The 21,784-nt window shown below is 47.0% G+C and overlaps 1 protein-coding gene across 6 annotated transcripts in view; it reads left to right on the top strand.

The window, feature by feature from the left end:
- The first annotated feature begins 11,079 nt into the window (after positions 1-11,079).
- Positions 11,080-21,784, top strand: part of AFAP1 (actin filament associated protein 1) — an 82,268-nt gene continuing 71,563 nt past the window's right edge. For 3 of the 6 annotated variants that reach the window (XM_084850775.1, XM_084850773.1, XM_084850777.1), the window contains exon 1: positions 11,080-11,636. The gene's annotated coding sequence lies outside the window, so the exon portion shown is untranslated. The remainder of the gene's footprint in view (positions 11,637-21,784) is intronic. The other 3 variants (XM_084850774.1, XM_084850772.1, XM_084850776.1) reach the window with 1 other exon arrangement.

The raw sequence follows: 21,784 nt of genomic DNA on the forward strand, positions 1-21,784 counted from the left end.
TTAGGATGGATTTAGTTGCTGCCTCCTGAACAATGTTACGGACCTCCGTCCATAGTTCCTCAGGCACTCTGTCTATCGGGTCTAATCCCTGAAATCTATTCCTCACCTCCACTGTATATTCATAAGGGATATGATTTCGGTCATACCTGAATGGTTTAGTGGTTTTCCCTACGTTCTTCAATTTAAGCCGAAATTTTGCAAGAAGCTGCTCATGATCTGAGCCACAGTCAGCTCCAGGTCTTGTTTTTACTGACTGTATAGAGCTTCTCCATCTTTGGCTGCAAAGGACATAATCAATCTGATTTCGATATTGACCATCTGGTAATGTCCATGTGTAGAGTCACCTATAGCTGAACAAGACATCATCTTGCTTCTCATTTGCACCACCCATCTACCGCCATCTTTTTCATGTTAATAAAGATGTGAAAGAAACTTTGCTATAAAATTCCCGCTGGCCCCTGCACTGTAAAGCACAAAAATGCACTAATCCTAAATACACTTACTGAGGGAGCTGGTGTATTGCTATAGCCCCGTTCTCCTTTCCTGCCCTGGAATTGTGGGAGTGGGATAGAATGGTGCTCTAGCTGGCTCTGGCTGCTGATACTGGGGTATAGTTTGGAGAATGTCCAAGAACAAGTTTAAGCATCAGAAGTTTTAGGGGTGATGCAGTAATGAGCCCCCCCCCCAACAAACCTCAGTTAAGGGTATGTAAATCAGCTTTATGTGTGTCTTTTAATAAAAGGTTAAAAACAATGGGAGCATATTTTCAAGAGGAGGACAAGGGACTAGGCCATACACATCTCCACACCCTTACTTCCTAAAGGCACATTATATTTAAAAGGTGTGAGGGAAAAAGATAACATAATAGTTTGTCTAATCAAAAATTAAGTTTCAAACAGCTATGTAACTGTAGATTACAAATTAAATTTAAATTTAGATTGTAAGCTTCTAGGGGCAGAGACCTGACTTTCTGCTTATGATTCTCTGTAAAGTACCAGATATATTGTAAACACCAAAGTCTGTGCATCTTCTGGAAGCAGCTGAAGACATGTTCTATTCAAACTGTCTTTTGGTGACCAGCAACAAGGAAAGATAAGGTAGATTGATTAGCATATTGTTACCAACCCCGAGCCTTTGCAATGAAGTAGACTATCCATCAGTCCAATCAATTAATTAAATAAATAAGTAATACATCAAATATGGACAATAATGATATAATTTTTTTCTACCTCTGATAAAATAGTGACCCTATGATACAGATAGAATAAAGACTCATGGCCATGGGGCTTACTCTGAAGTAAGCACAAAGCAAATATATGGAGGACATGTGTGTGTGTGTGTGTGTGTGTAGAGGGAGAACAAGAGAAAAGCTGCTTTATTTAACAAATTTATTTAAAGGCTATCAGGGTTGCTGGTAATGTGCACTTTAGGCCCTCATCTTCTGCAGGAACAGCCAAGAAGAAATGCAGCAGGCTGCCGCCTTCCCCAACCTGGTGCCATCCAGATCTGCTGGACGACAACTCCCATTGGCTCCAGGCTTGGCTCCAACACAGTCCATGTGTTGGACTGCAGATAGGATCTGCAGGCCAACACATCTGGAGGGCACAAGGTTCGGAAAGGCTGGGTGAGAGACACAATGGAGAAGTTCTGCGGCCCCTGCCCAGAGCTGAGCAGGCTGTGCGGAGGCAGGTGAGGCGGCTGCTGAATCAGGGCTCCCAATATCCATGTACATGTCTTCTCGGAAGTAAAACATATAGATTTCATTGGGGTTTATTCTCAGGTATTCCTTATAATTTTAATTTAATGTTTAAAATGTCTTTTCATTTATTTTCACTCATATAGACTTCCTCCTTCTTCTCTCCGTCCCCCCCCATGCCCCACTGCCTTTTTCAGCTGCCGCCACCACCACCACCAAGCTGACTGTGCTGATCTATCCGAGTCTGATGTTGGCCAGCATGTTCTCAGGCACGTCGTGTCTGCCGCTGCAGCAGTCGATGTATGCTGGGCTGCTGCTCTACAACCAGCTGGGCTTGCTGTGGGCATGGGATTGAGGATCCGGATCACCGTCTCCAGCAAGCAACGTAGCCTGGCCCACGAGCACCCACCCTTCCCCAAAACTGGATGGTGACAGCACAGGCAGTCTTGGGCGCAGGTGCAGCATTTATAGTAATGCTGCCAAAGGAATCCGGCAGCCGGCAGCTACTCCATCTCGCAGAGAGGGCTGCAAGAGAGGGTAAATTAACCCTTTGCCAGCGAGGCTGCCTTGCCCAGGTTGGCTCTCCAGGTGGTGGTGGGGACTCGCTGCTCTTCCTGCTCCATGCCTGGCACTTCAGAAGAGAGTAGCTGCTGCTGAAGCCTGCAATAGCAGCATCAGCTGCTCTGGGGCTCACTGCAGCCTCTCAGGCTCTTCCAGCCGCCTGCCCCATAGCAGTAGGCTGGGAGTGCGACCCGGCTGGGACCCGGCTCCAGAAAAAGTGTCGGTTTTCAACCCGGTAAGGCCCACCACGACTACACCTCTGGAAGTGTCAGGTGGAGGGGCTCAGGAAAATGCATTGGTATGACTGAGAAAAGGCCAGAAAAACTGCACTGCAGGATAACCCGGTTATATCTGGTGCAGTTTTGGGTGACCACGGTATCCTGTGCTTCCATATGTAATGCACATTTTTCCTTCTTGTTGTTCATTGCGTTGTAATGGTGGGGGAGTGGAGGATCCCTCAGGATCACTGCTCATACGTCACCCACCAAAGTCTGGGGCCTGTCTTCATGGGTGTTTTGCTGCTGATTGGGAGCATTTCAAGATCCTTTTTGGCACATGACATTGTGGCCAGTCTGTAGCCATCCTAGAGTTTACCTGTGGGGAAGCCACATTTTGGCAGAGTACTTTTACTCTGTTGTTTTGCTTTAATTTGGCTCCCCTGCTGCTGTGTGCCCATCCCTCCAATTTAAATTTGGTATGATCAGGCATCCCTAGGGGCGTCTTTCACCTGGCTGTGACCTCAGTAACCTAGGTAGAGTAACTAGCTGCCTTTCCAACTCATCAAAGTGCTAGAGCGCTGTTCTGTGCCTTCAGAATCACGCTGGACTTCCGTTTTGCCAGTGGGAGTAAGTAGCCTCCGTTTCCCAGCCTGTCCCCCTTGAGAGCCTTCTCTGATTCTTCTGTACCTTTGCTTCTCTGATTCTTCTGTTACTTTGCTACTTCTCTGCACAGAGGAAAGGGGCTGGCTAGAGGTGCCTCCCTCTACCGGCACTGCTGCTGCCTCTGCTGGCTCCCTCCTCTCCTCCCCCTTGGTGCAATCTTTAGTTCTCGTTGTACTGCAGCATCGATACAGCGAAATACTGGGGCTGCAGGCTCCTGCTCCTGGCTGCCTCCTCTTGCTAGATAGCTAGTACCTGAAACAGCATGCCTCCAATTTTTTCAGTGGGAAAAAGATGCAACAGATTCTCAATGGGGGGAAAGCAGGCAATGGAGGCTGCAGACCGAGAATGGGCAAAGCAGCTAGATCGCTGTATTTACTCCCTGGAAGCACACAACTGGGGTTTTATGACTGGGTAACACTGGCTGCAGACTGCCAATGGGTGAACTGGCGCTAGCAGAGGGAGGCAACTCCAGCCAGCCCTTTCCGTCCCTGCAGAGAAGCAGCAGAGTAACAGAAGCATCAGAGAAGCAAAGTTACACAAGCATGAGAGAAGGCACTCAAGGGGGATGAGCTGGGAAATGGAGGCTAGTAAATCCAACTGGCGAAAAGGAACCCCAGCGCAATTCTGAAGGCAGGGAAGAGCGCTCTAGTGCTTTGATGAGTTGGAAAGGCAGGTAGTTACTCTAGTTAACCAAGGTCACGGCCAGGTGAAAGACCTGGTGAAAGACCTAGGAACGCCCGATCATACCGAATTTAAAGTGGAGGGATGGGCACACAGCAGACAAACAGTCCCAATCACCCATGGAGACAGGCCCTTGCTTCATGTGTCCCTGACGGACCAAAGCCGATTCCATGAAAATCCAGATAATACTTCAACATGCTTTTCATTCCATTGTGAAGATCCTAGTTTACACAACGGCAGAAATACTACACGTGCACGTGATGAGACAGCAGGTGCACACATACTCCATTATGTTTACAATGGAACATGAGGTGGCAATACATCTGCATGCACATACACTGGGTTTCTGTGGTCCTTCATGTTTTCTGATGGCGTGAACGATCTCAGGGCAGGGTTGGAAGTAGTCACATATGTTCAGCTCACGTGGGACTTGTAACGGGAGTATGAATGTGAGCTTGCTGCCCCATTGTGTGCATATTTCAATACTACTATTACTACTTAGTAACTACTACTGTAACATTTCTTATAAAGACCCCTAGCAGAACTGAATGTGTCCACTGGTGATTAGAGCAACTTCTTTAAAAGTCTCCTGTGATGCAGAGATGCAAGAGTCTTCAGAATACATGGTTGGCAGCTTTAATACCAGATGGAAATGAACCCAATAGAGATCACCCTTTTGAACTAGGAGGACAAGAAATGGTGGGACAAAGAGTAGGGCACAAAAGGGAGGGCTCTCCCATATGCAACAACCTCAGTGACAAAGTTCCAGATTAATACAAGACTTCCATCCACATTTTGTTTCACTGTTGGTTTAAATTTAAATTGCCTACGATCTGGGAGTTTTTAGCATAGTATCTCAAGGCTACACCAGTTTCCATGTGAATGTATCAGCCTGATTCAGGATCTTGCAGCCTCAATACAGCAAACTTAGCCAGGACTCTTGCACTGTTGCACTGTCCTGCATAACTGGTGGTCCACTGAGATGAAAGCAGCCCACCAACCATGTAAGCCTGCCAGGCACTTGATGAAGTCCTTTTTGCTACCTGCCTGGGACTTCCAGGTGTTGCTGAACACCTGTCAGATAACAATATATGGTTGGTGGTCTGTGTTCAAATTAAGTGAATTTGCCTCTTATCAGTTTACCTCTTATCAGCCAATGAATTTCAGATAAAAAATTGGTTCACTGCATTATACTTTTCAGTGCCTCTGCAATATCATGAGGTAAGACCATAATGAGAGCCCTGCTGGATCAAAGCCTGTCTAGTCCAGCATCCTGTTTTCCACAGTGGCTAACCAGATGCCCAGAAAGCCAACAAGCAGTATAGGGGCAACAAACTGCTTTTTTTCTTAAACAAGATGCAATATTTCAGCACAGTTCACTGGGATTTACATGATTTTACAAAAGAGCCTGAATTCCTAAAATCTTTAAAGTGTGCTGACACTGTACACTAAGCAGAGCCTCTGGGCTTTTGAAGGAAAACATGCTTAGGAGCAGTTTATGGTTGGACCGAGGCCAATTAAATAAGAAGTTGGAGTGTGGTTGCAGTGCTTTCCAAATTTTCAGTACAGCTGTGGCTGTCCCTAGGGACGAGGTGGAGTTCTGCCCCAGCTGAAATCTGGGCTGGAACCTCATCTTCCAGCAGGATGGAAGTATTTCCAGATTGGGTGCTTTCTGGAGAGTTCTGAGCCTTCTCTGGTAATACAGAGAGGTCTCTGATGGCACTATGCTAGACTCCCCTGGAACCCAAAGTTGTGGGATTGGTGAGGGATGGTTATATACTTCTTGCTACCCAAATCAGGGATCTTTCCTCCTGAGATGCATAGCATGCTCTTTATCCCAGGAAGGGAACACTATGCTTTTCAATCCAGATAGGAGCATATAAAAACAGTGTCCACTCACTGGATCAAAGGGTCACTAGGATGAGAGAATGTTAAGTGGCACTAGAACCCTCTTGCATCTCAAAAGGTTTTCTTTACCTACCTATTGCTGAATCAGAGACTTTGGGATGTGGCATATGCTCTGCATCCCATATATAAGTGGACATCTGTGATACAGAAAGGGGCCATTATCTTGCTTTATTGCCACAGGACCATCAGGATACGAGGCTGGGTTTCTGCTCAAGATTGCTGCCTCATATCTCAAGGGCCCTCTGATTTAGTGAGGGGATACACACACTCACACACACACCCCGCTTGCTGTGGAGCAATTTGCAGAAGCTACTATGGCTTGTGATAAACTCCAGAGTTTGGGCAGTACAGAATGAGCTCATCCTGCCCTCCACCAGAACTTTGCAGAGAAGGACAAGGTGGTTCTGCCCATCCCTCGTTCTCGCTGACCATGACCAAAATTGAGTGAAAAAGTGAATTTCACTGCAAGGGTTCATACAACTCCCCTCAGATGTTCAAAGAATGCATACAGGGTGGTAGGCCGGCAAGGTGTAATCCCGCCCCTCTGCAGTCATGCCCCTCCCCATCCATGCATTTGGAGCACATGAGAAGGGGGTCTTTATACATATGAATGTATGAATATAGAGCTTTTCAGCATGGTGGTGGTGGAATCGTGTGTCAATCAGGATCCCCGTCTGGAGGGGTGCTACAGGAGACTGTTGGCACACACATAGGCAGAGCCCCTGCTCACATGTGCTGAACACACAGATGGCAGGGCAATTAGCCTGTGTAACTGCATATTTATTTTAGTACATTTATATCCCACTTTTCTCCCACTATGGAACTCAAGGTGGCATACATGGGGGCTCCCAGACAGTCTCCCATCCAGCCACTAACCAGACTGAGGCTTGCTTAAGCAACTCTTTGGATAGTCAGGCATTTGGTTCTTCTTGCTCAGATTTGCTGCAATGGGAATTCACGTCTTCAAATATTTTCTATATATAGTCTGGGATGGGAAAGAAACTAAAATACCTTTTCATCAAGATATTGATGAGATATTTCCAATTGGAAACCTATTTATTTATTACATTTCTATACTGCCCAATAGCCAAAGCTCTCTGGGTGGTTCACAAAAATTAAAACCACAAGTACAGAATAAGTTTTACTTGCATGTGTATGGAAATAACCCTTGCTAATTAGCCATTTAAAAGGCACATAATTCCTTTCGGTGGAGAAATTAGTCTTTGGTGACATAATGTTGATAACAATATTTTGCAGGCAGGCTTTTGTGTGTTCTACATTGTTTTATTCCAAGAGAACACAGAGGATGTGACACAAATCTTTTAATAGTCCCAATTAATGCAGTAGGAATGAAGCGCTGGAGTTCTGTCACATTCCCACAAGGTGTCACCTGAAACTCAACTGAATCTATTCCAGAAAAATAATGGGCTGGATAAGGGGTGACTTTGTTAAAAACTGGAATGTAAGCTTCAACAGTTGTTAGCTGTTAAATGAATTTTCATTATAAAAATGTTTAACTTAAATAATTCCTTCCACAATTTGGAATATGTCACTTCAGTTAATTTTCCAGATTCTCTAATGTAGGAACAAGCACTGCCAGAAACAGTATACGAGATAACATGAAGTGGTCATCTGATCTAGAGTTATACCATTCTCTATACATAACAAAGACTCACACAGTTGTAGAAGTAAGCTACTCCTAACTAGGGATGTCAGAGAATTCCGCCACAGATTCCAGTGAGGCCGAATTCTAAGGAATCCGGCCCCCTGGAATCCCTGGTGGAACGGCCTCCCCCCCGCCCGCCACCCCACGGAATACCCCTGGGACGGAGCCTACCTGGTGGTGGATGCGGCTCCGGCTCCAGATGCAGTGGCGGCAGCTCCAGCTGGTCTCCCGGCCGCTGCCAGGCTGCTGTGCCCCTGATCTTTGCTGTGATAGGCTACTTAAGTATTTACGTAGCCTATCACGGCAAAAGGCAGGGGCACAAATGGTGTAGCGGCCGCCATTTGCGCCCTTGCCTTTTGCTGTGATAGGGTACGTAAATACTTACATAGCCTATCATGGCTTATTACAAGGATGCAAATGGCGGCCGTGGCAGCCTGGCAGCAGCTGGAACTCTGGCTGTGGCTGGAGCCACCGTAGAGCAGAGCCGGCCAGGGAGGATTCAGGGGGGAGGGACGGAGCGCCTCCCCCCCACCACGGATGCCCCTGAACGGAGCCAGGTAGGGGTTTCGTACATCCCTACTCCTAACTGGCTTTAAGACAGAACTGATTAAACTTATTCTTATCAAGTTCTAAGCCATAAGTTAATGGAAAACTCTTTCATGGCCCTACCCATTTGAAGGTTACCCAGTCCTCTGGGTGAGAGAAGATGTTTGATGCTGTAAATATTACCCTAGTAAAAATTTGTTTTTGAGCAGACCTGTTGAAGTTTTACAAGCCTGGTCTTGTAAATGATGTCTCTCCCTCTGACAAGGCAGGAAGGCTGACCTGTCCTGGTGGAGTCTCAGCTCCGCTGACTTGACCTGAAAGTAGTATTTTTAAAAATACTCTGAGGTTAACAGCAAAGAAGGAATAAGGCTCCTCTGCTCCCTTTCTGCCAGTCATGTTGCGTGAATTCCAAACAGTGTCTTCGAAAGTGAACGGGGCCCTCTCTGCTCCCTAGCAAAGCATACAGCTCTCTCTGTCTCGAGAAACAACAAAGGGCTCTTGTGGTTGTTGTGCATTGATTCTTTCCTTCCTGGATCCTGATGCGATTATTTGGTAATGATGCCTCCAGTTAGGAAGGCAACTAGCACAGAAAAAACAAAAAAGGCAAAACAGAATGAGTGTTTACCAGTCCAACATGCACAAAAGGCTATCTTAGAATAAAAGGGCATAAAGGTCTGAAGGCACACGAGACAGCGACCTTGCTAAACTAAGCAGGTCTGGTCAGTGTTTGGAGGGGAGACCACCTGGGAACCACATGTAGCCACCTTGAGTTCCATGATGGAAGAAAGGTGGGATAGAAATGAAATAAATAAAAGTAAGTGAAGAAAAGATAAAATAATTTTCTCACAATATTCTTGCATGTTATTTATTTATTTAAAATATTTCTTAGCCGCCTTTCAGGGCAGAAGCCCTCTCAAGGCAGCTTACAACAATAAAACAATAAAAAGATTTAAAGTGATAAAAATATAAAAACAATAAAAACAACAATAAAAGCCTGCATATAAGATGCGGGTACAGTGTAGGGTTTCAAAAGGAGTTTGTTCAGTCCATTTTGTGTTCCATTACACAGGCAGGAGCAAGAGAGCAAACACACGTGTGCTCTCGGCAGTGGTGGAAGTCAGAGGAGGTGGGGAAGGAAGGGGAGGAGCAAAATCACAGGAAACCACATTGTAGGCTATAGAGATCCTAAGGCTAGCTCTGGCCAACATTCCCATGCATTAACTAACTGCAACACTGCGCCCTTCCAGTAACTTGCAGTTGAGGTTGCAATATTCCCAACAGATCCTGACTCAGTATTGGGGTGGGGCGTAGCTCCAGCAAAAGTACACCTTCATTTTCAGACCTTCACCTCCTTTCACCCCACTCACCTCCAGTACTGGCCAGGGAGACACCACTATTTCTGGCACCTGGGAACATGGTAATGCTTCTAAATGAGCTGTCTATAGGATGTAGGAAAAAGACTCTCCTGATTCCATATCTTTAGCTGCCTCTTCCAAGTTGAGAAGTCTCAATATAATCATATTATGGCAGCGCTTTGTGATCTGTGCTGGCTTCCAGACTGTTTCCAGGCCCAATTCAATGTGCTGGTATTAACTTTTAAAGCCCTAAAAGGCTTGGGGCCAGGTTACCTGAAGGACAATTTCCTCCCATATGTACCTGCCCAGACCATAAGAGGCCCTCGTCCCGGTGGCCCTGCCAACTGAGGTGAGGTGCAGTCTCCAGGCTGCACCAGCAAGCCAGATTCCACCGCAAAGCAACAAACATGGACTTCTGTTGAAGTGACTATGTGCATGATGTCACTGTGTGCAGTGACTATGGCAGGATTGCCCTGTTAAGAGAGGAGCTGTGTTTCTGCCTAATCCTGCTGCAGGAGTAAAGATGAAGTCTGTCAGGGGGGCCCAAAGTCACCTCAGCTGCTGCTGTAAGCCCCTGGCGGGCGGTGCTTGTGTTCTGTTTACAGCACAGAGTTCCCTTTGTCCACCCAGGAGATCGCCATGCTTCACCAGGGGCCCTAGCCAGCTGTGCCCACCCTAGCCTGCGCTATGCTGCTGCTGCAGTCGCCCAGAGGGAGCCAGGGGCACTGGAGGCCTAGATCTGGCTTTCAGGCTGTCAGAGACAGATCTGGCAGGGTGGAGGAAGGCACTGCTAGCAAATGGAGAAGTGTCAGCCTCATTTTGGGGGTGGTGTGGGGATTCTTGTTTCATCCAAACTTCTCCCAACAGGACCAGGAAGGCACAGAAGCGGTGGAGGAAAGCTTCAGCCACTGGCTTGCACTGCCTCAGAGGTGGAGGGCCTCTCCATTTGGACGAGGAAGCTAACCATGTGGAATCAGGGCAGCCTTTTTCCTGAGGCCTATAGTCGAGGATTTCCCCTGAGCTGGTTAGCTTTACTTAGGACATCCTTCCCCAACCGGGCGCCCTCCAGTTGGGTTGGACTACCACTCCCAGCATCCTCTGGCCAGCATCGCCGATCCATCTGGGGAAGGCTGACGTTGGGCAAGTTTAGGCTGAGGGGCTGTGGCGGAGCCGTCTGGGCTGTTGCAAGGCAGGCGTGACCCCGGGGCTCACCGGACTGCCGGCTACTGTAGGGTTCTCTGGACCAGCGAAGATGGAGGCGGAGCAGCCCTGCCTGGAGCCGTTTCCCGGGCTCGGCGGGAGCTCCGGGGCAGGCGGGAGCGGGCCCGCCAGCCCGGCCCTCGCTTTGCGCCCCCGACTCGCGCGGCCGAAGGGACCCCGGCCTCTCGGGCTCGCGCCGACGGCCGGGCCGGGCCGGGCCTCGCCTCAACTTCGGGTGGCGGCAGCCAGCGGAGCCGCAGCCCGCCGGCTCCGACCCGGGATCCCTTTCCGATCCCAGGATGAGCCGCGCTTGCCTCCCCCCGCCCGAAGCCCCCGCCGCTGGGGTCGCGATGCGCCGCCTGCTGCCCTGGGGCTGCTGCACCCCAGCCAGCGCCCGGAGCCTCGCGCGCTCCCCGGCATCGGCGCAGCCGGGGAGGGCGGCGGGCTCGCCCGCCCGCGTTTCTTCAGGGCTGCCCCCTCCCTCCTTTGTTCTCGCGGCCCCGCCCTCCCCGCTCCTTTTGCTTGCCCATTGGCTCGCGCCGCCGCCACTCGGGGGGGGGGCGTTTTGTTCCCGCTCCCCGACCCAGAGTGGGAGAGGCAGGGAGCGCGGGCGCCTCGTTCCCCTCCGCGCCGCCCTGGGCTGGAGCTGCGGCACGAGGCGGGCGCCAGGTAAGAGCTCGCGCGCCTTTCGCCTCTCCGGACCCCGCTGCTGGAGGAGCTGCTGCGTGGGCGCCCCGAGCGCCGAGACAAAGGCGGCCCCTCGCCGCCCCGGCCGCCCCCGGTCCCCCGCCCTCGCGCTTGGCCAGGCCCTGAGCCTGGCGGAGGCGGCGGGCGCGGGCGAGAGCGTGTGCGGCTCGACGGCTGCCCGCTTGGGCGCTCAGGCTCTGCGGGGCGAGCAGCGAGAGAGCCCCAGCGAAGACGCGCCCACGTCTTGCCTTTCTGCCCCACGGAGCGATTGCATCATGTAACGGCCCTGGCCCGGGCGACACTTCGCTCTCCAGGCCCGAGGCCCCGCCCGCCCCTTGCCCTGGGCGGCTGGCGGGGCGCTTTGAAGGGTGGCCGGTGCGGGGATGTGACCTGGGCGACGGCGTGAACGGCGCTCCGGACGGCGCTTCTCAGCGCGCAGCAAATCAATAGCGAAAGTAAGTTGCAGATTTAGCGCAGCGAACTCAAAACTCCAGTGCTCGTGAGCAGATGCGTGGGCTTCTGTATGAAGATATGCCGCAGGCGATGGGTTATGTTACGAGGCGAGCGTGTGCGTGTGTGTGTGTCTAGCCAGATTCCTTCCCAGATCTGTAGATAAAAGGAGGAGGAGGAAGACTGGAGGAGAAAGACAAACCAGTCTGTTTGTCCTTTCTTGTCTAGGGTTTGTTACAGCTGGACGCGTGTTTGTAATTGGACAAGTAATACGGTAGTGTTCATTGCATGTTAGAATTCAGTAAAATTTAATGTAATGTATGTCGCAGGTGTAGGGCAGAAGGGTCCTGATCCACATCAGGCCCCATGTGAGTTACTTTTGAGTAAACAAAAAAAACCCTAGCTCCATCTTTAAAGTAGCATGTAGTTTGATCCTCAGGGAATGAGGTGTGGTGGGGGGATGGAATGCCAAGGTGGGGAAGCAGAAGGATTGGGGGCCATCTTTCTTAAAGCAGAAAGAGAGCACAAGAGCCCTGATCCATGATCTTTCTACATGATAGGTAAAGGAAACATGCAACTGTCTGCAAATGGGAGCTTCCTTTATCCATGGAACCTCTCCCCAAGATTTTAGAATCCTGATGCTTCACATAAGACAAGCATGCCGAGTGTAGTACTCCTGTCAGCATCCTGATAGTGGGGAAGGGGCAGCAGGAAACTCAACTGAGACAAGAGTGAGGTAATTTTGAGGGCTGAGGGAGTCATTCTGCCTGACAGATGAAGAGAACGGAAAATGAAAAACTCTGCTGAAATCTGTGCAGGCTTTCTCACAAGTATCCCTTTCTGAACAAAGAGGGACATATCTGTTCATTTGTATGGATATATCCAGATAATTACTGGTTTACATTTTGTTTTGTAGTTTGTGTTTTTGCAACACTTCCTTTCTAAGAACCAGGGAAATCCAGTGATTTAAAAACCTGCCTATTTAAGACCAGAGTTAAGGCTATCTCATATTTGCTCAAGCATCACAAAGCCAGGAAATTGGACGCTAAGGCTGATGCCTTAACAAACATGCCCCATGATCAGCAATAATGTTTTGCATTGTCAGAAGTCGTGCTTGCTTACAAGCAACAAACAGGCATGATTCAACTCACAAAAGCATTGTTCTAGCAATACAGTAAGGCTTAGATGCTTTATAACGCAATACGTCCTGTATTGGGTCATTTTTGCTGGTCCCAGATACTCTGTTCTCCCCATCTGGATTTGAGCCTGAAACACCAAAGGAAAGTATGGGTGAATGAAAAGTAAGTTTAAACAAGCACAATTTGTGACATTGCACAACATCATTAGTGATCACAGGGCATGTCTGTTAAGGTGTTAGGCTTAGCTTCTGATTTCCTGGCGTTGTGAAGCTAACATTAGATAGCCTTAACTCCATCTTAAAGTGACAGGCTTTTTGATCATTGAATCTAGAATATACAAATGGCACAGCCTACAAAAATGGAGGATAATTACCAACTATGTTTCTGTAGTGTGCATAAAACCTGTAATCTCTGTTGAAAGTGAGACTGTCTCAATCTAATGTTAGCAGAACAGGAACTCATACAATCTCACATCCCATTTGTTCCTCTGAATTAAGTTTGCCCATTAAAAAAGCAAAGAACTGTACAGGGAAACATTACTAATGGAAAAGGTTGTGTAAAAATATTACAGTGAATATACCTTCAAGTTAAGAAAGAAGGCAACAAAGTAGAATATCTGTAGATACAGTTCTAAAAGTTCTAACACTGGTTCTAGTTTTTTCTTCCTTAAAATATTATTGGTGTGTAAGTTCCATCATCAGTAAGACATTCCATTCTTAGCCAGTCTTTAATAGATAAAGCATCTGTTTTCCACTTGGGTGCTCTCTCTGTCATTAACACATTAGTCAATTAGGGGTGAACGAAAGTCACTTACCTTTTCTCGCAGCTTTTTCGCGGTGGGGGGGAGCGCTTCGCTGCTCCCCCCGCGAAGTTCAGGCCGGGGGGGGGAGGCTTCCCGCCTCGCCCGGCCGAAATTCAGGCCGGGGGGGGAGGCTTCCCGCCTCGCCCGGCCGAAATTCAGGCCGGGGAGGAGGCTTCCCGCCTCGCCCGGCCGCGAACACGAAAGTAAAAAAAAACAAAAAACAACGTCCCCTGATAGGCTACGTGACGATTCACGTAGCCTATCACGGCTAGATCTGGAAAGTCAGCCGTGATAGGCTACGTGAATCGTCACGTAGCCTATCACGGGTGACTTTAAAAAAAAAAAAAAAGCGCGTACGCGAATGGCGGCCCCCATAGGGAGCCGCCATTCGCGTTCCTTATTTAGTTGCTGTAGTCTACGTCAATGTTTACGTAGACTACGGCGAAAATAAGGGCAACGCAAATAGCGTTGCCCTTATTTTCGCCGTAGTCTATGTAAACATTGACGTAGACTACAGCGACCAAATAAGGAACGGGAATGGCGGCTCCCTATGGGGGCCGCCATTATCCGTACACACTTTTTTTTTTTAAAGTCACCCGTGATAGGCTACGTGACGATTCACGTAGCCTATCACGGCTGACTTTGCAAATCTTGCCGTGATAGGCTACGTGAATCGTCATGTAGCCTATCAGGGGACGTGTTTTTTTTTTTTCTTTCATTGCAATGGCGGGGGCGGCAGCCAGTCGAAAGACCGGCTGCCGCTCCCGCCCTGCTCGAACACCGGACGAACCGCCAGCCGGACCCGCCGCCGGGAGGGACATTCAGGGAAGGTAAGTCCCGTCCCGGTGGGGGGGCGGGGGCGGGTGGGGCGGAGGATTTCTCCCCGAAACTTGTTCGGGGGGCCGAACACGTTGGCGCTCGGCCCCCCGAAGTTTCGGGGAGAAATTCTCCGCCATCCCTATAGTCAATAGTTTCCTTCTTTATGTCATTTGAAAATATATTCTAGCAAAATGTCCAGAAGACTTAATGGGAGCTCTTGTCCTGTTGTTTTTTATTATTAATATTTTCCAAAAGGAAAAAAAAGTGGACCCCAAATGCTGATTATATGTTTGAGCTGCTCTTTGAGAAATTCTGTAATTTTATTTGTTTATCTATACTTTATTTATCGGTAATTTTATTTATTTATCTATTTGGCTTTATATTGCTGCTTTGGGTTTTCCTCCTCCACACTGGGAAATTATTTTTGTTTCCCCAGTGTTCTTCAATAATTTTGTTCTCCGTGGAAATATATAAAAATATTGATAGAAAAAGCATAACACGTTATGTTGATCAAATCATTATTATCCTAACACTTTCTGTACTATAAGTCTGCTCCAATTCTCTCCCCTCCCCTGTGTAATCTGACAGCATATGCTAATTCTGATGTTTTCTAGAAATGTGATTCTGATGATGTAGCACTGGGCACCAAATGCTGTAACCTTTCGGTTTTAACATCTAAAAAGGAGTAAAAAAGACAACATATGATCCTAAGTAGGCTCAACAGATATGCAAGAGAAGATAATTTTATTATTTTTTGCAACGGGAGGGATGATGTCCAAAATTCTTGGCAACTGGCAGTGATATCTGTCAATAAGGAACTAAGCTAGATTCATTGCATCTTTGCTACTGCCTTTCAATATCCTTTAATAATTTCTCTTCTATCTTTTTACCTTCTGGGAAAGAAGCATCACAGTTACAACAGTGGCTGATCAATCATAAAGGCTTGTCAAAAAGGAGAAGCGTATTTTTGGGGTTCTGCTCTGGTTAAATCTAGGGCAAACCATATTTGAATACAATTCCACTAAATGTGGAACTATGGCTTCATTTGGCTCGCAGGAGACTACTTTTTCTATTGAAGTGTAGACTGCTGGAAGGGCTACTTTGCCAAGATTTTTTTGGTAGCCACCCACAGTGATCAAATGGCACTGACATCTGTTCACTCAACTGTCTGAGCTGGAGGATTTATCCATCTGGGCTCTTGTAACAGTAAGTGAAATCTGGAAGTTAATTGTAACAGTGCCCAATAATATGATGCCAGGAGAAGATAGGTTCCTAGTAAAGGTCTTTAACCAAAATTTAAAATGGTGGCCCTCAATCCTTGTTAGCTCATTTTCTTTTATTAGAAATAGAGGTAAAATCCCCAAAGGATTGGCAAGAGTCCCCAAATACGCTTGCCACTGGCAAGCATGCTTCTTAATCTGGCAGGAGCCACCATCCATCTCTGGAGTCTGGAGAAGGGTAGGCTCTCTCGCTGACCTCCCACTGAGCCTTGGGAACGCTTGGAAAACAGTGAGACAACTTGCTGCCTTCCTAGTGCCTCTGAAGTAAGCACAAGGACAGAGAGAGAGACAGAGACAGAGAGAGATCACAGAGAAGGGCCGAGGCTCTTGGGCTCCAGAGAAGGGAAGCGGCTCTTGGGCTCCAGAGAAGGGCAGAGGCGCTCCCTGATCTTGTGCTGGGCCTCCTTTGGCAAAGTAGTCCTCCTTTTGCCGTAGTCCTTCTGCAGCGTCCTCCACCGTAGCCCAAAGTTTAGAAGAATTATTTTCAGGTATGACTTGGCCTAGACTTAACCAGAGCTGAATCTGAAAATCTGCTCAGAACTAGAGAGGGGGACATGGGTTTTCACCACAGTTCTGCTGGGACTTGGAGAGAGGTACTTGGATTGTATTCAAAGCTCAGCGTGAGGTCATAGACAAAACCCCTAGTTCTTGGGGGAGGGTCAGAGGCAGCAGTAGGCAAAAATTTTGGCTAGTTATCAAAATGTGTGGATCCTTGAAGATGAGAAGCTAGTATTGTGGTGCCAATCCAGTCAAAAAAGGATGCAAGGAGGAGTCAAACACTATCAACCTGTTAGTTTATTAGACATTGCCTTCAATATATAAACTCATATTTATTTAAGGTAGAGAGGATAAGGCAGAAGACCAGCAACTAATAGCAGAAGAACAGGGGGCTTCTGAAGAAGAAAAGCTTTACTGTACAATGTTGTTCTCTAAATGATTAATTTCAAATTGTGCAGCTAAAACTAGACAACACTGCAGATTTGCCTTTGGCTTGGTAAGCAAAGATTGGCTTTGGTGTTTACTGTTACCTACTGATATCCATAAAGATAAAGGTAGGTGTGAATGGCCAAATTATTGCTACCACTAGGAGAATTAAAGAGCCAAAAGACAGCCCTGTCTTTCTGTTCAATTTTATGTCAGTAACTGCATTGAGGACTTGTGGGGGTCCACAATATTTTTTCAGCTCCCATTTCTAAGCTCTCTCTTATTTTCTACAACACAGACACTAATGTGATAATTTGTTGGGGATTTTCAGGGGGTTTGTAAATAGGAGTATCTGCTGCTGAATTATATCAAAATGAATATTCATATATTTCAAGACTAATCAAAGGCTCATACGTAATAGATCAATAATGGTACTATTGGGCAGAAAAGCAAGACTTCTATAATATCTTCGTATTGTACTTAAGTGGGCGGGGGTGGGGAGAATCCGGGCAAGCATTTGAAAAAGACAAGGTTCCAAGCTCTCAAAACAGAAGTTTGTTCATTCGAAGGGAGGTAATCTAGTTCCCCCCACTTTAAAGAACTTTGCAGGGAAGATTGGCCCTTAAATGTATTATGGGCCTGTAGTATGGGACATGGGTTGTATCCAATGTTAGTTCTGGTTAGAATAGACCCATTGCAATGAATGGGACTTATGTTAGAGTAACATTGGGTAGAACCCATTGGATGCAATCCAGTGGTGTGTGTCCCCATTTGAGATGAGGCAAAATGATCTTTGGGGGTCTGTGCTGCAGTTTTCACTTCTTGTACAGGAAGTGATGTTGAGAGTTGAAATAGGGTTGCAGTTTATTAAATCTTAGGTGTATAGAGCCTTTGCTTTCATGTTGGTTGTAGTTATAGCAGGTGGAAGGTTTTGTTTTTTTAACCAAATAAGTGTTATTTGGACCTACTTGCTAAATAGTTGGGTCCAGGGGCGTGAAAGCATTATGTCAAATAATGGGCTACTTCTAGATAATTTGAGGGTGATGGACATTAATAGAGATAAGAAATAAATTAAGAGCGGATTAAAAGAAAGGGCTATCCTAAATGATATGGAACATATTTAAAATATGCATTTTTCTTGCTGGTTCTGCCCTTTAAAAGAACACCATGTATTAGCATCTTATATGTGCGAATCAACATACAGCTCCTTGAGAAATGCTTTCATGGCCCTTGATTTCCAGACTACTTGAATAGCTTATCTGGAAGTAAGGAATAAACTGACACTCGTTGACAATAATTTGTACTGTTGTAAGTTTGGGTGGCCTGCTCACTGTGAATGAGCGGTCACAGCCTTTGACAGAAGAATGTTCCCGTAATGACTGTTGGTGATTCCCTGAATGGACAATTCATCTGCAGAGGTGGGGTCTCAGATCTGTTTGCTGCAAGATGTGTAAGCATGTGCAGTTCTGGGATTTGGATAGAAACAATGAGGTGGTTGTTGGAGTGCTGCTTGGAATGGCCAGTGGCAGCTGGTGCCTGTTGGAACTGGGAGAGTGTATGGCACGGTGGCCAATGGTAGGCAGAGCAAAAGTCAACAGCAGGAGGAGCCAGTTAATTCTGGTTTTGTCTCCATTCTCCTCCCTCGGAATGACTTTAAGAACACTTAAGCGTACAGTGGTGCCCACTGGGGCTAGTTGGGTAGAGTCAAAGGGTCACCAGAGAATGAGCAGTCTTTTGAATCTCCAGCAGCCCATACCACAGAATGGGGAAACTGAAGCACATAAATGGAGGGGTTGAGCTCTCCCAAATTTGTCCACCAGGGTTTGGGGTATACCACCAAGCTTGGGCTGAGGGGTGGGGAGGATGAGTAGCTCTGGTTTATAGGGAATCCATCTCCCTCATCTTGTACCTAGTCCAGCAGTCTGCCAGCACTGAATATTTGTACTTGGTGTTGAGATCTCAAGACAGGATTGGGATTCTGTTGGTGTATCAACTACCTGGCTGCCTATCAATCTCCTTGCCTTAGCTGATGGATGTGGTCTCAAGTGTTGGTGCTGAGGACTCTAAGGTTGGTCTTGGGGGACTTTAATATTCATGCCGAGGCTGCATTGACATGGGCAGCTCCGGAATTCATTGCCTCTGTATCAGTCATGTGTTGGGCTAGATACTAACAGAGATTAGTATCCGTTAGTATCTGGCCCAACACATGTGGCAGAATATATGTTAGATTTGCTTTTCTGTACTGGACTAGCAGATAATTATCTGGTGGTGGAGGAGTTATTAATGACTCTGTTGGCATGGACAAATTACTACCTGATCAGTTTTGACCTTCAAGCTGCCTGTGACCTCTGCAGGGTTGGTAGACCAAATTTGATGGTCTGCAACAGGAAACTGATGAGCCGGAGCAGGATGTGACCAGAGTGCCAGCTAGTTATGTTATCATGGATAACTTTCAGCTTGTACAGCTGGATGATGTGGACAAACTACTTGAAAGATTAAGGCCTACCACTTGCTCTCTGGACCCTTGCCAGAGCTGGGCTTGAGGGAAGGGGTGGTCCCTACTCACTTAAAGGAAGCAGTGATGAGACCACTATTGAAGAAACCTAGTTCAGATCCATTGGTTTCTGGTAATTACCACCCTGTGTCAAATTCTCCATTCTTGGGCAAAGTGTTGGAACATGTGGTAACTTCTCAATTCTAGATAGTGTTGGATGATGATCTTTCGATCTGTTCTCATCCAGCTTCAGGTGCCGTATTGGGATGGAAACAGCCTTGGTTACCCTGGTGGATGGCATGCTTGGGAATGGATGGGGGAGTGCGACCCTGTTGGTTTTTCTGGACCTATCGGCAGCTTTCAATACTATTGACCATAGTATCTTTCTGGATTGTTTATCAAGGTTGGGCATAGGAGACATTATGTTATGGTAGTTCTGGCTGTTCCTTGATGAACAGTCTTGGAAGGTAGTGCTTGAGGACTTCTGCTCCACCCCATAGTGATTGGCTTAGGGAACGCCGCAAGGTTCCATCTTGTCCCCTGTGCTTTTCAGAATCTAGATTAAACTGTGGGCCAAGTCATTTGGAGGTTTGGGCTGAAGATTGCAGATGACACTCCTCTCTACCTCTTGTTCCATCTAATGATCCTATGAAGACACTTGAATGCCTGAACTGGTGTCCAGACAAGATGGAAGTACTGTGGGTAAGGAAACAGGCTAATCTAGATAGAGGATTTCATCTGGTCTTAGATGAGGTTGAATTCCCCCTGAAAGACCAAGGCTGACTAGGGAAGCTCAAGTGGTGACTGTGGCTGAAAGTACTTTTTACCAACTTAGGCTGGTGCACCAGTTGCATTTGGGATGTTGCCGGAGTCGGCGGGGCGGAGTCTGGCAGACTTCCCGCTGCTCTCCCTCCTGGACCCTTCTTGCTGAGCTGCGACGCCTTTACTGGGCCTGTTCACCAAGTGCCGTGTGGTCTGTGAGTGCCCAGCAGCTGCCCGTCACCTTAGTGAGCTGCTGTTTTATGTAAAATGGCAGCTCGGGGCTTTCCAGCAATGTAATGTTGTGTAAATGGTGGCTGTAGAGGCGCCATTTACGCAACACTACATTCCTGGAAAACCTCGAGCCACTGGTTTTATGCAAAACGGCAGCTCACTAAGGGGACAGGTGGCTGCTGAGCATTTGCTGAGCTATCCAGTGCTGAGTGGGGGCGGGCAGCAGGGGCGGTTCAGTGAGGACGGACAGAAGTGAGTCTGTCCATCTCTAGTTGCAACCCTGTCTGGAAAGGGAGGCTCTTGCCTTGGTTATTCATGTTCTGGCGACATCCAGCAAGCTGGCCTGCTGTTATGCACTGCATCTTTAAAGACAGTTTCGTAACTTCAGCTGGTACAGAATTCCTCTGCCTGGATATTGGTGGGGATTAGGCAGTCAGCTCATGTGACTCTGATACTGTGCCAGCTGCAATGACTGCCAGTACATTTCTGAGCCCAATTTAAAGTGCTGGTTTTAATTTTAAGGCTTGGGGCCCAAATTACTTGAAGGACCCAAGATCTTGAGTGCAAGTTACTTGAAAGACTGCCTTTTCCTTTTCCAGCCTGTCCCTGTGCTGATGTCATCAGCCGAGGTTTTTATCATTTGCCTGCTGTCAAGGGTGGATAGGCTGGTGAGTATAGGGGATAAGGCCTTTTCAGTGGTGGCCCCGCACCTCTGGAATCAGGTTCCATTGGGGGTTCCTGAGCCCTCTTCATTGCAAGTCTTTAGAAAAGTTCTGCAGACTCACCTGTTTTTCCTGGCTTTTCTGTAAGTTCTTGGGCTGGTGGTTCTAGGTAAATTTGGTGTGGTTTTTTTTTTTTATCAATAACCATTTTTATTGGACTTTTAATTAAGACTTCATTAATATGTAGTTACTGAATTTTATTATATCTGTTTTGTATGTTTTTAAAAAATCTTGTACACTACGTAAAGGTGGTCTAAAAATACTTTAAATAAACAAATAATCATCTTGCACTGCTTGATTGGTGGTTCAGCGGGATTAATTTTCATTTTATTTTCTGTGAAGTGATTTAAGGAGAATTGTGCCAATTGTGAATTATGGTCTGAAAACATACATTAATGTATATGTTCTGTGATAGCAAGAAGGTCTGTTAGAAAGACAGTCTGAAGGGGCATTCTAGTGAAACTAGTCCCAAACTCATTAAGATTTCCCTCCAGCTAAATGGATAAGAAAGCTTTGTTAACAAAACTAGGCATGCAGTGACTTTTCCAAATATTTTTGTGGTGGAGGATGGGAGTGTGGGAGCTTGGTTTCATCATTTCTGGCAAACTGATGACTGATGTAATGTTCTGCTGAGGCTTATAGTCTCTCTAAGCTACACCCCTCTGCATTTGGCATACAGGCTTTCAACTTTCTTCAATTAGATGTGGTCCTTATGTTTAGAGTGCTGGGCCAAAGAAACTCTTAGCATCTGGCTTCTTTCATTTGTTGAGAATTAGTGCAGAAAAGGAGTGAGGAGGAATAATGGCATGTGACATTTCAAGGAACTGACAGAATTCTGAAGCATGCTTATTCTATGGTCAGTTGAATGATTTGGTTGATAAAACACATCATTTTGTCAGTGGAAAAAACGTGGGCATCTAAAAGGAGCTTCTTACATACAAAAAAGTAGTATGGGAATAAAGTCTGACACACGAACTCGG

This window comes from Heloderma suspectum, chromosome 4 (genome assembly GCF_057233095.1).
Source record: "Heloderma suspectum isolate Gila_16-S chromosome 4, 16-S_ref, whole genome shotgun sequence".
NCBI classification, from domain to species: Eukaryota; Metazoa; Chordata; class Lepidosauria; order Squamata; family Helodermatidae; genus Heloderma; species Heloderma suspectum.